General features: G+C 39.8%; 1 protein-coding gene across 7 annotated transcripts in view; it reads right to left on the bottom strand.

The window, feature by feature from the left end:
* RALA (RAS like proto-oncogene A) overlaps positions 1–17,149 on the bottom strand; it is a 29,741-nt gene extending 12,592 nt beyond the window's left edge. Inside the window, exons 1-3 of one of the 7 annotated variants that reach the window (XM_048297272.1) lie at positions 17,064–17,143; positions 8,172–8,258; positions 888–1,031 (exon numbers count right to left, since the gene is read on the bottom strand). The gene's annotated coding sequence lies outside the window, so the exon portion shown is untranslated. Of the gene's footprint in view, positions 1–887; positions 1,032–8,171; positions 8,259–16,394; positions 16,498–17,063 lie in introns of those variants that run through there. The other 6 variants (XM_048297232.1, XM_048297280.1, XM_048297241.1 and 3 more) reach the window with 6 other exon arrangements.
* Positions 17,150–17,342: the final 193 nt, after the last annotated feature.

Raw genomic sequence — 17,342 nt, 5'->3', positions numbered from 1 at the left:
CTCTTGAGATCACATCAGCACCACTACCCATTCTGCCGTCAAAGAATTCTGAAAATGCAACTGAAAATTAAGTCAAATTATTTTCCCCAGAAAGATTATCTAAGCAAAATAAGCATAAGTAAGCTGCTACACTCATTACAGAGATATAACAGACAAATATAACTAATATCATGCTACAAGTTATTTTAAAAATGAGATGGAAAAGAGCAAACACACATTTCTGTTTTGGCTTAAAAAGAACCACTGCTTTCTTTTTACTCAAGAGGGAGTACGAGAACATGAAAATAGTTCCAAGCTATGTGCATGCTTTCAACCTACTACACTGTTTTGTCTATGAACACTTTCCTCTTAAAGGAAAAACATATACTGAAAGTCATGCTTCTTAGTATGTATGTCAGACAAGTAAGAAAGAAAATTCATCTGAATTCCATTATCAATTGACAACAGCTCAGTCTGCAAAGCTTAGATTACAGCATCTACCTGGATATGGCCTACTCTAAGATTACTGAGCAAGAAAACAGACTATTCTTCTGTAAGTACTTCAATACAAGTCCAAATGAATTCAGCAGAACCTCACTCAGGTGAGTTTGGGCTAACAATACTACAATATGAAAAAATTCAATACACAGTAGCAGTATTTCACTGTAATATTTGTTGTAAATTAATCTCCAGTCTTTAAGTAGATTGAGCAATGTGAAAATTCAAATTTTACTTCAACTTGCAATTCAAAAAGTAGTGTCCCAGTGTGACAAACAAGTTGCCACTTTTTGTACTCTCTGAAGCAGCTGACCCATAAAAAAACCCAACACATTTCCAATTTGATCCCGACAAATAATTGTCAGTAAACAACATTCCATTAAGATACTGAAAACAGCAAAACTTCATACTACCACAGACTTCAAATCTTCAAGATAAGCTTGTCATAAACACTATGCCACATTTTGTAGGAGGAGGGCGGCTCAGGGATGTCAGTTTGCTCCCAAGTTCTTCACAATCCAATAAAGATATAATGCTGGCAAAACTCAGGCCTGCTGAGTAGTAGACAATGTGGAAAGAGAGAGAAATAAGTTACTAACAATGCAAGTACAATACAATTATGATACTGTGCCAACAACACTTATTCCAAAGAGACTGCTTCAGAGCAAATACTCTGCCAGAGAGAAGACAGACCTTGAAAGTGGTAAGTTCTAAGCTACTGCCACAATCCTACCTGTTTCAGTATGTTTTGAAAAACAAAGAGGAACCTAGATTCCAATTTTAACAGTAAAGCACCTGAGATGAAGTCTCATGCAAAGTCTTTCTGCCTGTAATTTATGTAGCCTGTTTCATGAGAAGTATTAATTTGGGTCATATCTAGTTACTGAACTGTCCTACTTCATAATTATGATAAAACAGACAGAGAATATGACAAGAACCCTGTTGTATGAAGCTCAAAAAGCATACTTCCTTATTATGCATACCATGGGATTTATTATTATTATTTTAATCTTCCCAGTGCAAAATTATTTGCAGGTCAGAAGAGAAACACTGGATTACCCTACAGTCAAATCCGACGTCACCTACAGCAGAAAGATGTTCACAAAGAGTCAAGCACAGTGTTGTCAATATCTATATCATCCATTTATACAGGTCAGCTTTTTACCACACCATTTGGAAATCCCATAGCATCAATTCAGCTGTCGACACATACAGAAGTTTATTCTTAAACAGTTTTTCATGTAGTTCAACAAGCTGGAAGGGAAGGAAAAGCTTAACTGGCTCAGCAATGTACTGCAGTATCTTCACTCAGAAGGGCAAGAGCATTGTCTAACCACCATGCTACAGATCAGTCATCACCTCCACTGCAGATAAACTCCTAAGAAGCTGCCCTTTTCCAACATATTTGAGCAGATAAAGACACAAACAAATGAATCTCTGAGTGCTCAGACAAAGTAAGCAGTTCTCAAAGCTCCTACAGCTGTTTTAGTGCCTGCTTGTAGATAAACACACCCATGATTCTGTGCTCCATTTAATGGCAGGCTTCCAGTTGGAGCTAGGATCTTTTTCTTTTTTTTGAGCTAGGCTAGGGAGCAATTAGATTAACTAATAACTGCAGGGGTAGGAATTATAATTCAAGTTAGCATCAGTAATAGCATCTTGTCCAACAATCTAGAAATCTGATCAAAGAAGAGTAGGTAGCTAAATAATAATGTTAAAATAACATAAAAGTTAAGATCATCATGAAACTTCTATCTGGAGTTGTAAAGCTGTTGCTCGTCTTGAGTGACTGGCTTCTACCTGTATCAAAACTTATCATTAGTTTCACACATTACAGCCTGCATATGTCATCTGCACAAAAATTACAATGTTACCTTTAGTCCCCCGTGGATTTACACATAACATGCAACTCCACCCACTACAGGGGTGAGCTGGACAGTGCTTCTGTAACACAACTTGGACACAGTATCATGTTAACATCCGCATAAAGTCTGATAACAGAATGGTTATCTCCAGATCCAGAAGAGTAAGACAGATAATCAAGTGCCAGCACAAAAAGTAGTTTTCATCTTCAGGGACAATATTTCCAGGGAGAAATCTTTGCAAATACAACTTAGGAAAGAAAAAAACAAAAAGCAGGAATCTTTGATCTCCCTTTATTAGTCTTTATTTTATCCTCCTGATTAAACTGAGATGACTCTTCTTAAGCTGTCCTGTTCCTCAGTTGGCTTTTTCTTACAGAGTAACTTGCTCCAAACCAATCAAAGCATTCTTCCTTCTACATCCCTCCCCAATGCAATAATCCTAAGGTTCATACATTAAGGGAGAGCAAAAAAAGTGGCCAACAGAATAGCTGTGTACCATCCAAAGAGGGCAAGAGACACCCAATTTAGATTACTTCTTTGCCTTCACAGGGAACACTGTGGATCACAGGGTACAGACTTCCCCATATTTAGCCAGCAGCAAATATTGAAGAAATTTATAGAAACAATCATATCTGACATCTACATCTCTGTCAAAATGTACCCAAAGCTGGCCAAAAACTAACAAAGAACAGAGTATATGATCAGCCCCTCATTTTCTTAGAGAAGGTGACCAAAAGAAGTCAAGAAGCTATTCCGCCCATTTTAATTCTTTAGAGTCTCATAAATGCAACACAAATGAGAACCAGGAAGAAAAAAAACATTACACCAAAGTCACATCATTACAAGCAAAAATTCAGCTGGCATTTTCTGCACTACTATACATAAAGCTGAATGCAGGCCTTGTGAATATGCAGTTGTCCTTAACAGGAGGACTTTGATTTGCTGAAGACATTTGTTTGAAAGGGACTAGTTTAGTTTAAACAACATTTTTTATTTACAGATAGCTGGTACAGTTAGTATAGTTGATTCTAGTTAATAAGTAGAGATAGTGGTACCCTTCTTCAATTTGCAAGACAATTTTTTATTGTCAATTTTATAGCCTACATAAAACTAATACATCAAAACTGAATCCTCGTTCTTTTGTTTCCTTTCCTTTAAGAGAAGATTACATAAAGATTTGAAAGTCTTGTCATATTAACCTCATTACCCACTCACTTTTATGATGAGTAACTTCCTCCCCTGAAGACTGTTTTATATAATAAGCATCAATTACAACTGCTAGCTTACACATTACAGCACCCACCTTTACTCTGTTTAAGAGAGCTAGAACTTGATACATTTGAAGGAACACGAATAATTTAACTGCAGTATGTGAGCTGCCTGCACAATATCAAGAACTAGGTAGTATGCTTTGACCAAAATACTTCCAGAGAGGCAAAATTATCACTTACTGGACAATTAAAGGAAACTTAGCAATGGAAACTCATATTGCTCTAAACAAATAACCTTTTTTTACCTGAAGAAATTAATGCCTGCACTACTCTGCACTTTACACTTAGTACAATCTATCACCTCCAGAAACATTAGCCACAACTTATTTCATGCTGAAGTGAAAATGTATGGTAATTATTTGACAGTATTTTCTAAAGTGAGTTTAAAAACTCTCCAAAGTTTCGTAATTCCCCAAAGTGAATCAAAACTCCGTTGCCTCACATGACCTACAAATTACAAGTTCAATTTTCTAAGAAAAAGTATGGGAACAAGAATTTGAAAAATGGCAACATATTTCACATCCCCAAGGACCATGAAGCAATATAATCTTATCTGTTATGAAAACATCACAGATTCAACCAGTTACTTAATTGTTTATCGAGTCCCATAGTTTCAGTTTGGTTAACAAGAGCAAAAGTATACTTGAGAATGTATTGTTTGAAAATAGCACTAGCATACTAGGCGCCAAACATCTGGAAGACACCTCACAAATGATTCAGGTATTTCTGCAATAAAAGCATTCCTGGAAAAGGAGGGAGGCAACTCCAGGCAAGCAGAATCTAACCCTCCCATCATCTGGTTCCAATTACAACATTCAAACCAGATCAGCAGAAACACCCCATGACCAGAAATTGATAGGATACAGGAGGACACAGCATGGGACATGATACCAGCTGTTTTAAGAACTGGAGAATAAGGAAGTTTTAAAACTTAGATCAGCATTATTGTTGTGTCATTGAGTTTGACTGGTGTTTTATTACAGTTTAAATACACAACATCTGCCGAACTGCACAAAGTAACATCAGTATTTTATTAAGGTAGAACAAGTATTTCAAATGTTAAATAATCACCAGAAACTTTAAGTAGTAAACTAGAGAAAGAGAAGAATGAACCCAAATGTTCAAACCTATCTTAGAAATGACTAATTTCATTAGATAATGAAACATGCCTCCTGAAACTCAGCCTCATAACAAGTTAGAAACTTTCACAGCAAGTATTTCCCTATGTCCTGAAAATAATCGTTTGAGACAAACATGTTTAACTACAAATTAGGATTTGGAGCTTCCCATGAGTTTAACAAGCAGTTAAATTACATTCAAGGTTTCATAAGAACCCTTCTTTCCAAAGCTTTCTAGGGCACACCTTAGAAGGTGCTTGTGCCTCCCACACCCACAAAACAAATTTACTACAGTGACTGACTACACATATACTAACAAAAGTAAAGGGTAGAAGACTGACTTCAGTTCTATCTCTCAACAGAAGCAAATCTCCTCAGGCAAAAGACCTACATTTCCCAGCCCCTTGAGACAAGTACTTCAAATCAAAACCATATCTAGGCACTTGAACTGGAAAAGTCAACCAGTGAACTCTTCACCCAGTAAGAGGCCCATCCACCCCGTAAATTACATTGTGTTGTTATAAAGAATAGTGGTTCCCACATGCCCACAGCTTTATACTCTTAAGACAGCATCAGAAGAATTGAGATGCCTCCAACAAGAAGTCACTAAAACAAGGGAAACAAGTTCACAGAGTTCTAGCAGTCTCCCAGAGGCTCCACAAGACCTTAGTGCCAACTGCTGGGCATGGCCATGAACTAGACAGCACCTTCTGAAGTGAGAACAGATACGTATTTCATATGTTTTAAGTCATCATTTCAGCATTTTCTTACCAAAAGGCCTCTTTGGCATCCTGCAAGATGACTTCTGGAGAGGCACTTCCATAAGGAAATTTCTTGAAACCCACATGGAACAGCACATGAAAACCCTGACAAACTGAACAACAGAAACAGTCTAGAACAAAATCAAGGTCTTAAGATTTCAAACCCTGTAGTGTACTGAAAAGAAAACAAAACAGCTACATCACTGTCCACATAAATGGCTGACAAAACACACGCTTGAGCCCAACTGTGTGTGTCTGCAAGGCCGATATAAACTGAACCTGCAACAGTCTGATATCCCCATATCCTTTCTCCCAATAGTACTGGTGTTTGCAACAATTATGTGGCAAAGCACTTAAGAAGTTGCTCTGGACAAAAATTAACCTATATTGTTTTTTGAACAGATTAGTTACCTACACAAGTCTGCTGGTACCAAAGACAGCCCAGAACAACACAGAGCTGAGCATGGGGAAAGCAAAACTACAGCACTTCCAGCCTATAAACACTGTGGCAAAACAATGCAAGTGTTTTAGGGTTTCTAAACCGTAATCTGACACCTGTTGAAGATTCCTCACTTTTTGCAAGTTATGTGATGGCTATTACAAAACATCGGTAAGAATGCTAGAGACTTGCAATGGTTTACCTGGACCGATCCAGAGATCGGTGGGAAGAGCAGCACCTCAAGCCCACCACCAAGGTTAACACAAGGTTAAAGCTTGCTTTCATAGTTCAATGGACTAAAGTTACACTGTATAATAATTTTAGTAATATACACATTTACGTGAGAGTCTAGAATACTGTTCCTGCTTCTACAAGTTCAATACATGGCTGGTGCCCTCTCTCAGTCTATTCTAATCATTGAGGGAACTTAGCTTTCTGAGGCTGATGGTGCTGAAGTGCTTTAACACAAAGTGTAAGGGTCACGTCTTCTTTCATATTCAATTAGTAAACATGAAGATCTGTAATCTAGCATATTACAGAAGGCATTCATTTTGTATTGATTTAAGATTATACATCATGAAGAGAGAATTAACAGTCACAGCAGACACGACAGAATAATGAACAATTACAATTACATGCCACTAGCCTGTCAAAGCTATCCACAGACTTGCATGGATTCAGAGGGAAGGCAGACAAACAGGTACTATGGTACTACAGCTGATTTTCTACCATAAGCAAAACTAATGAAAGGCTGAAACAGATGAGGGGGATATCTGTGGAAGAGCGTCCCACATCAGTTACCCATAATCAAAAGTCAAGTTACATTCATGGGAGATGCATTTGGTATAGAACAAAGACAGTCTCCCAACCCCCATTCCCCCAAAAATATAAGAGTCAACATACAGCCTACAAAGATGAATTTTAATAATGCAGAATCAACAGCTCAGAGTCTTAACTAGTGCTATTCTACTAAGAACTCACTGAAACATTTCAAGAACACATTTAAGTTAGTGTCACCTAAGACATACGAGACACAGCCATTTTTATCCTGTGTTTCAAGTACAAGAAAGCACATCTGGAAGCTAACTTTTGATTGACGATAAGCTAGGCTTCACTGACACTTGCACACAGCTGCTGCTTCCAGCTGTTCTAGAAAGCAACAAGAATGGAGTTCTCTTGAAGGCACTATGCCACAGCTTGCAGTATGAGCTTCAGTAGTGCACTTTCAAAAGCAGTTCAAGAGCACTGCATTCAAAACTTCAATATACACCACAGAACTTTCAGGAAGATTTAAATGTAAGCATGTTGACTTGGCTTGATGAAGTAAATTCTTTGAGCAAAGTCTGAAGGTGGCTTCCAAAAGACATACTTGAAAAAATATAGATTGTCCTCTAACACAGATATCTTTTTAATTGTTAAAAACCCTAGTCTTCCTTTAGAAGTTCAGAATGTCAGATGTGTGTTTTCTAAAAGCCACAAATATTTGCATGGTCATTTTTACAGCCAGAAAGAATGACAATCAAGATCCACATTGACTAAACCCAAAACTGCACCCAGATAGTTTCACTGCTCTACAGGCAGGAAAGTTAACTTGTGACAGAGAAATCTAGAAATAAATGGTATCTGCAAAGCAAAACAGTTATCACACTCATGGCAGGCTGCACCCAACAGTCTTATGGAATTTATAGAAGGGATACAGACAGCATCTCTTCTATAGCTTAGGGCTCTGCCTGGTAGAAGCAGTCTTGCTGTTTTGCAGGCACCTCTTGTCACACAAGTTCTGATGCTGATAGCTCACGGAATTTATCCTGCTCAAAACAACTATTTTTCCCTGTTAGCCAGTCATAATAGTACTATGGTGAAAACTCACATGAACACCCTTAAATTCTTTCAAGCATTAGTACAGACAGAATGAACACAGGAGCCTTGTTTAAGTAACACTCCTATGAAATTATTGACAAAGTCTAAGCTTTCAAATAAAGCATTTTTGAGGGAGGCACTGCCTCCTTCCAAAAGTCAGTGCCTAGCTGAATGAAGTTTCAGCAAAAGCAGAGCAGGAATACCACAATACATTATCCTTCACATCTCATGCTAATAAAACGACTTCTAACAATGAAGGATGCAGGAAACGAGTTCTCCAGCAGTTGCAAGCACATTTACATCAAAGGCCACAGCACAAATGATGCAAGCACACAGGACTGAATGCAGGGCTTTAACAAGAGATACCAAGAAGCAGGTACCAAGTTCTCCGTCTCCTCTTCACAAACACAGGCAAGCGTTCTCTCTCCCCACAGGCAGACTGCATCAATACACCAGCCAAATGGAACCTAATGAAATATGAGCATGTTGGATTTTGCATTTCAAAAAGTTCCTTTTATTCCTCTAAGGAATCATGCAGCTGCAGCAAATTTCTTTAGTGAAATCTGACTTGGCAAAGTAAGTTACTTCATACATTTTATGACTTTGCCATCTGTTTTACCACCTAATTAGAAATGCACAAGTACTTTTTTGTAGTGTTATTGCAAGAGCATTACTTTTGTAGCCATATTTTGTTCTGGTAATGTCTCCTTCAGTTTATATTCTATACAGTGCAAATTTCTTCTCCTAAAATCATAATAATTTTTCTGTTTTATTTAGGGAACATGGATTTCATATGCACGACTCAATGAATGACACTGGTTTGCAAATACACAAAAATCTTTTGAATTGGTGATTCAAGAACACAAGTGGTTATAGACCCGATGTTGCATAGTAATACAGGACTCATAAAGCTGAAACACTGTTAGGCGGATCCCTCCCCATTCTTAGATGCCATTTATTCTAAAACTGTTAGATATATGATTTGAAAAATTGATAGAGTTAATCTAATAGACCTAAAAGACCCAATCAGGCAATGAATTGTCTTTTAGTTCAATATATGCTTGCCAATCATATGATACATGATAGACTTTCATGGCTGTTTCACATATAATGGGCACTAAACTTGCAATGGCTAGAAACAGAGGGCATTCAGTTCATTAAATTAATATGAAATTATTAATATTCACACAAATTCATCAATTTTCACAGTAAGTGCCAGTCAAAGGTCGTTTTCATCTTGTCCTATTTAAAATACTGATCACACTTTTCCTGAAGTACCACAGAAGGCATTTTCAAATTGAATGTTCTCAAACTGTAGAGTAGTAACTTTTAAAAATTGCTTTTTGCTCGTTTCAATTCTTACAACTCTTACAATGCACAAAGTAACTCGGAACTGTTAAATGACTTTACAAGAATGTAAGTGTGTAAGTTCCAAGTTTTAACAGAACAGACTATCTAAGAAAAGTTCTTTGCAAAGCAACCTATGTTAAAATCATAGATCAATTTCAGAACACAGAAGCAAGCATAACATTAATTTCTGGCTATCTGGGGAACCAAGTGAAGCAGTTATCAAAAACTTCTGATAAAAAACCTAAAAATTAATTTTTAAATCATACTCCAAAGGCAAAAACTCTTGGAAAAGGCACCGTTAAGGATGGTGTACTATTGCACATCACTAGATGGGTTGCAAGTGTGTCTCTCTTCCTCTGACCTGACCCGCAATGCAAAAGCTAAAGGCATTCCACCAGTGGTCACAGACCAAACTCAGTTTATTTTAAAGGCCAGTCTCCCCATGGAAAAACTACTACAGAAGTCTGTCTATGGTGAAATCCAATATCTTTATCAACATTTAACTGATTCAATTCTACACACATTGCAATACTAAACAGTACCAAGTGTGAGCTGTTTTCCTTTCTGTACACACAACCTTTTAAATTCCAGTGAGAAGTATGTGACCTAATACCTTTACAATGTTGCATGGTTTTCTCTGGCCTAAGAAACCGTCATTACCTCTGACTTAAGAAAACATTTTCTTTTCAGCTGGTCACTTGCAAGCTTTCAATTCAGTGGCAGTACTTCTATTACCATCAGTTCACCACAGAGTCAGAAGCTAATTTTACTGCTTTTCTCCTCGAGGGGTTTATTTCTTTTACCTTAATGCAGTCAGAGTCCTGCATAAAGTATGGAAAAGTTAGTGTTATTAAAACCCATTCCTGTTGCTGATAGATGATAGCATGACCAGTCTCAGTTTGCTGTAAAACAAGAATTACATTCCTGAAAATATCTCCTTCAAACCCCTGACTATCTAACTATGCCATTCTGAGTGGGCTAGTTATGACCGTTTCACTACTTTATCATATTGTATTTCATTGTTCATACTATCTTAAATCCTAGTACTTGACTACAAGATTGTTTCTGTTTCAGTTTTCCCTCAGATAAATGTATTTCCCCCCATATTTGTAAAAAAAGTCTTCTCTCCTAAAACTGTAGTAAATCTTACTAGAAAGATTATAATATAAAACTTCACTACTCAAACAACAGACTGTTTTCCTCAAATTATCCAAACTACTCTTAAGATCACTAGACCTTAAGACTGCTTTTGCAATGCTCTTCAAAATACTCCAGTCTGAAGAAACTCACAAACTCTGCATGTTACAAACATGGTCTCAGTTTTAACTCGTGCATCTTGCAGAGAATATTTTTCTTAGTTTACTTCATTCCTCTATCTGCTTTGACTGCAAGGGCTATAAAATTCAACCTCTGCAAGACATAAAATGCAACAGATATAGCTTAACTGTCACTTAAGGTTTAGAAAAAGATGCTCTTCTACTAAAGTTCAACATGTGCTAAACCAAGTTACCCAAAAAGAAACAACTTTTTCATTAAGATCCAATGAAAAACATTAAAGAGGCATGACATTAGTTTCTCAAAAATCAGGACCTCCTAAGGTTTCAGAATTATTCCAAACCGAAACATTTCATATCTCATTCTGGTTCTTGGGCAAAGACGAACTGAGAAACTCCAGCATTTTCTTGAGCAGCTGCACTATACAATCTTTAATTGTAACTGTAAGCCTATCAGTAAACTAGTAACTATGTGCCCAAAATTAGTGATCGACAGGGAGACAGCTGCATGGGTGTACACATACAGACTTTCCTAAAATATTTTGTGGATCAGCTACTGGCCTCTTCAACCCCATCAATCTACAAATTATAACCTCCCACGCTCTCAACACAACAAAAACCAGCTGGCAATGCCTGCAATGGGATTTCTTAACAAAGCACAAAGGCATTTAAGATGTGGAATATATATTGGTCAAAAGTGAGTATTTTCCCCTAAAAGCAGAAGGGTAAAAAGTTGAAATCATGACTTAAGATCCAAGTTATTATCAAAACAAGATGCGAGAAAGAGGACAGTGGCATATTTTGGATTAAGATTTAGAATTTAACTCCTTTAAGTCCAAACGGCAGCAACACCTCCTGCTTAATTATAAAACCACACCTGAGACAAGTTCCTCACAGAAAGAATGCTGCACCCAGAAGAACACTTGGTTAAGTCTCTTTAATATTTCTGAAACAAATGCATCTGTATTTCTTCAGTTATTTTTTCTAAAAACAGTCCTTTATGTTACACTATACACTAAAACGAGTACTGATGCAAACCAAATTAAGTCAGATGAGCAGCCTTCTTGTTCTTTATCATTACCTTAACTTCTCATTATTGTTCTTATCACAGTCTTCATTAAACAGGGAAAAACAATCAAGTACTGGAATTTCACACATCTCAATTTAGTGGGTCTCTTCCTACAGGGTACTCCGAGATGTTGCAGAATAACTGGAATTAATTATGAATGTTACCTGTAACTATATTTTCTTCCTTATGACACTAACCATTTAATAACATTTTAGATGGCAAACTTGCTGTGAAAGCAGTTTCTGACATTTAGTCTAATGCATTTGCTCCTTAAATTCTGAATGACAATGCTGGACTGTATAGAGAAGGAGTCCAGTTTCCTTTCTAGGTTAAGCTTTCCTGGTTTATTACATACTTTATTTGCACTGAATATGGGTTAACTGGAACCTCAAAGCCATCAAGTCTAATCAGCAGCGGACAAAAAATACATAATCTGGACCAGTAAAGAAAGACACTTTAAAAATCATACTCATACAGGCCTGTGCTGTATCATTGACTTCCATTAACTCTATCAGTGTAAAACAAATTTCACTTTCATTTTCAAATCAACTTCAAAAATGTAAACCTATTAGAAATCACAGAATTCAAGTTGTGATAAGGTGCACTGAGCTACCAGTCATTACTCTACTGGATCAGTCACTGAAGCATTGCAGTGAACTATTAATTTGGACAATATAAATTTTGACCTTACAAAAATCAGTTCTTATGAGTGTGCAGTGTTATTTCTTAAAATATAAGTGTTCTGAGGATTGGAATGAAGCTTATTTGCATGTTACACTACATAAGTGAAATTAATTTAGGTGTTAAAGTGTGCAAGAACTTTATGATTAAGTGGTGTCATTCCAAAATAGCTCTTCTACACAACAGTCACTTGGATTCGGTATCTGATTTTGCATACTTTGATCTCCATGGGTAACAGTGGCAGATGGCTGATGATGAGCTGCTACCAGCCTTGCCTTGAGTAGGGCCTTCGGGTCCATCTACTCAAGCATCTTCCATTGTGTGACCTCACACACTGCCTGTGGGTTTTGTGACCGACACAGCATGCCTGCAGACATCTGTCACACTAACACTGTTTTCCTGTCTGTATAATTTCTTTTATTTTGAAGTCTGAAATAAATCCCACTGGGCAAAGTGCTGCTGGTATTAACTACTTCCATGTTAAAAGCCTTGTCAGGAAACAACAAGCTATACCAACAGGACTACACTGCTACATCTTGAAATGACAGACTTCCTTTACTCTGCACTGTCTGACAGGCTTGAATGGGAGTACTAGCAAAGAGAAGGACTGTACCACACATAGTTCGCTTTCTTTTTCTTCACAGATGTTTCATTTTTGCAAGACTTCCATGTTTACTGCAATCTGTTTAATGTTGACAGAAACATTTCTGCCTGTCTGTATGTGGGTGCTATATGTAGAGCATTCTCAGACTCCCAAAACAAGGATCAGAGTTAAAGATCAAGTCTAATAGTAACACAGAAGGCTATTAAATTAGTATTTCAGAGACTAAGATGAAACAGGTACCAAGGCCTGAATGTATGGCTACCCACCTACTAAGCACAGGCGCAAAGCACCTTCGTAAATAGCATTTTCCATAATTTGCAGAAATACTTGTTTGGTCATACAGTATATTCACATGCCAATTTTTAATAAAACCTTGTGGGCCACTGCACCAGACATTCGCACACTCTTGTATCAAATGATGTAGTAAACTTACTGTTACAGAGAAAAATACAATGCATTAAACGAACTTTACTGGTAGGAATTCAACATACATTATAATTACTTCAACTAAGGAGCCAGTATCACAAAACAAGCATCATCAATTCCACTAAAGTAACAATTGCAGAGTTACTGTGCAACCAACTCTACATCTCTTGTTCTGCCTTCTTTGCATTCTTGGCTCCTCTCCATTATAAACTGATTACAGCATAGCTTACTTCAAATTCTCTATAGTAACTCTCTATGTCATCTAACACCTTCAGCACACCTTTCTCCATTATTCCCCTTCTGTGCAAAGCCTGGGTACTTCAGTGTTACCAATCTATTCTCCCAAAGGTGTTGGGAATTTTGATAGAGACAAATCGAATTCTAAAAAAAAATATGACTAGTAAATACTAAGCCCCCCTCTGGGCAAAGGCAATGAATTCTCTCATTGGTGCATTCTAAGGCTGCATTACTTAATCTATACTAGATTCCTTTCCAACTTTTTCCTACCTTTCAATCCAATACTGTTTTTTCTGTGGGAATTTCAGATTTTTTTTTTCTTCTGTAAGTAGTTCCTAAGGCTCCAGAGCATAAGCCTAATCTGATGGTTATGGCTTGCACAACAACCCATAATTCAACATTCAACAAGCAGCTGTAACCACTGATAAATCCTTCGGCCTTAGGTGCTGACTCTGACTCACTATAGTTAAGAAAACAGAATGAGAAGCAAAACAGGATTTAATAATCCCCTGGTCTGCAAGGTACATTTGCTATGAAGTGACTGTAAGTTATTTATATCCACAAGGACTATAACCAATTTCAGATTCTGCAGACAGTAAGACTTAAAAATAACATTTTAATAACTATTCTGACAGCTGATTTTAAGTACTGTAATGGACTAATAAAATATAACCATTTCTTCCCTACTTAACAATTTATAAAATGTAAAATATTTTGCAGAACATTTAGTGGACATACATAATACCAACTGTTCTATTTACTTGGTTCCTCACATAAATTCTTTTTAAGGTAGAATGGAGGCTTAACACAGTTGTCCTGTAATTGCGTGTTTGAGGCAGGCAGGCTACAATATGTTCACAAGAATGCTGTCACTAGCCTACCAAACTACCTTGCTCACATAAAATAGATTTCAATTTAGAGGCAAAGTAATTTCAATAGCTTGGAGCCATTAGAAGTTTACAGGAAGCTGGCTATAAGCACTCAAGGGGGCAGGGAGTTCCCTGTCTAGAAGACATGTTATCAACCACTGATTCCTAGGACCACTATATCCTATAGCACTCACTAGGGTGGCAAAGTAACCAAATCTAATCAGAAAAGTTAAAAGATTTTTCTCATATAATTATTTGTTCTTCAGTTGTAAAACTGCAGCAAAAATAATGCTATTGTCAGTTGGCTGAAATGCAATGCCTAAACAACTTTTTACATAAGACACAATATCTACAGTATCCTTTGATATCGGAGACTGCCATATATCAGTTTCAAAGACAGCAACATCTTTTGCCTCAGCAGTTGTCTTTTTCCAAGTGAGATACACTTGAAATTTAATAGGAGCAAAACCACTTCTTAGATGGAACACCTCTGTTTCAGGGTAATCCCTCAAAAAAGTAGATACAGGGATGTCAGTGTGTGACTTAGTATCTGAGGTTAAGAACACAACTGTTCTTACGGAAACTAGAAGTCAGTCTGAATACAGAAGACACATGGACCACTGCAATGTCTCCAACTACACTTATTTAACAGTCTTGTGCTCCTCCTCGGTTGCCTTTATCCAGCACTGCCTTATCCTCACAGTCACATCTCTCCCTGCCCCATTTCCCCACGCCCATACCTTCCCCTCAATAGCCTACTATTTCCATGGGTTATTTATCTAAAGGGTACATGACCACAGGTGACAAGATTACGACAAATGCACAGCTAGGACACATTCCAGTTTTCACTTTCATGGCTAAAGATCCTCTCCTTAAGGTCCAGAAAACATAAAGACAACATTATTACAACATTATCAAAAAACACACAACCTAAAATCCTTCACTTTAAAATTTGTAATCTTTCCCTTCCTCAAATTCAGAAGAGCACTAAAAAGTGAAGACTGAGATCAAGGAATTTGCAAAAGTGAAGGAGTACTTTTACTATTCAGCATCACAGCTTATTTAAGCTTACAGCTGACCTCTCATGCAGTGGACTGAAGGCTTTTTTTTGATCTTTTTATGCAACACTACATCATATTCTCGTATTTCTACAGAAAAGAATAAAGGGTAAACATGACTAGCACTATCAATCCCTAAAATTTCTACCATTTAGAGGCTTCCACTACAAGTGTTTGACAAACTGTTGTGCAAGCACAGCCTGAAAGATTTAAATCTACATTAGATATTGACATATCAAACAGTTGTTCTTCATTCTATTAGGAATCACAGTTTCCCCGGACTCAAATGTTTAGGCACATGCTATTAGATTAATAAATCAGCTGAAAAGAAGAGGATTTTTAATTAAGAATCCAGTTATAATAACTATTAATTATCCTGAAAACTAGCAGAATAGCAGTATCTTCTCCCAGTCCAGCCCCCTCTCAGGAGCTCCTCTCTTTTCAGTTTAACTTTTAGTGGAAAAGACAAAGAACAACTGATAGGTTATGGAGAGATCTGAGCGTAAAACTATCTCCAGACACTGAAAAGCCAGCAGAGGCACGTATCTTACACTTGTGGAAGTGTAATGTTTTGCAGTGCAGAAGGCAAGTCTCTTTCCAACAAGAACTGAAAATACAAGCGTGAAACAAAACATTAGGGTCATTTTGAGCCTGAAAATATACATTTTGGCAATCTTTCTGCCAGGACGGTTTGGGGGTGCTACAAAACAAACACACATAGCGCCCTTCAGGTGACTCTTGGGATACGTATGGCCCACTTAAGATTTTCATTTTAAGGACTCAATTAAGGCGAAGGAGCTGAAGCTATTAACTTCCATTTAAAAGAAACCCAAAAGCAAACACCAAATTGCTTACCTAACCAAACAGGTGAGCATCGAAAGGCTCTTTTTTTATTTGGGGAAATTAATAGCATACTTCGTACTTCTCCCTTGTGTTACAAGCAAACACAAGCTCTAGTTACTGCTAACTACAGAAAAGCCCAGCACAGGGAAGCAGGCAGCAATTAAATGTTACAGAAACCCTGCTCTTACTCACCCTAGAACCGCAGCGCCCACATACACGCACAGGGTCTCCGGCACCCAGCCGGGGCAGGAGTCGCCGCCGCAGCCGCCGCCGCTCGGTCCCGCCGAGCCAGCGGATGAGCGCCCCGACCCCCTTCCCCGCCAGCCCCGGGGCGCGGCCCCTTTGTTCGGGGTGCCGCCGCTGCTGCGCCCCGCCCTCCGCAGGTACGGGAGGCGCCGGCCGCCGCCCCGCCGCCTCGGGGACCCGCACCCGCCCCCCGCCGCAACAGGCGGCCAGATCCCGCCGCGGCCCCACTGCCCCCTCCCCGCTGTTCCCCGCGCCCGGGCGGGCTGCGGCCGGAGGTCGCCAAGGTCGACGCCCGTAACCTTCAGGGAGCGGCCGCCGGGCCCCCGCAGGACGTTCGGGGCGCCGCCCGTTTGTCCCCACACCCCGGGGTGGGGCCGGCAGGCGCACACCGCCGGCCGGGGGCGGCGGGACGGCAGCCGCACCCCGACACCAGTCCCCGGGCGGCGCAGAGCGGCGGGCGCGGAGCCGCCGGAAGCCCCCGCCCGCACGCCACCCTCCCCCACACCGGAGAGCTCCCCCGGCGCGGGCCAGGCCGGTTCCCTACGCTCCCTCCGGCCCCAGCCCCAGCAGCGGCGGCGGCCTCACCCCGGCCCAGCCCGCGCGCCCCCGGCTCACCTGCCGCGGCGGTACCGGCGGCGCGCGCTCCGCTGCCCGCCCGAGGAGCGCGCGGGGAGGGGCGGGGCGCGCGAGGTGAGGCCCTGGCACCGCCCCCGCGCGCACGGCCGGCGGCGCGCGCGGCCCGGGGCGGAGGGCGGGCCCGGCTGGCGCGGGGCGGGGCGGGGCGGGGCGGGGAGCGCCGCCGCAGGGGTCAGAGTGCCGTCACCGGGGGGCGGTGTCAGGCGCCGAGGCGCGCCGGCGCAGTGCCGGCCGAGGCTGAGCGGGGCGGTGCGGCGC

The sequence above is a fragment of the Corvus hawaiiensis genome, chromosome 1, assembly GCF_020740725.1.
Source record: "Corvus hawaiiensis isolate bCorHaw1 chromosome 1, bCorHaw1.pri.cur, whole genome shotgun sequence".
Classification (NCBI taxonomy): Eukaryota; Metazoa; Chordata; class Aves; order Passeriformes; family Corvidae; genus Corvus; species Corvus hawaiiensis.
The sequence above is the reverse complement of the archived record's forward strand: the minus strand, read 5'-3'. Positions and strand labels throughout refer to the sequence as shown.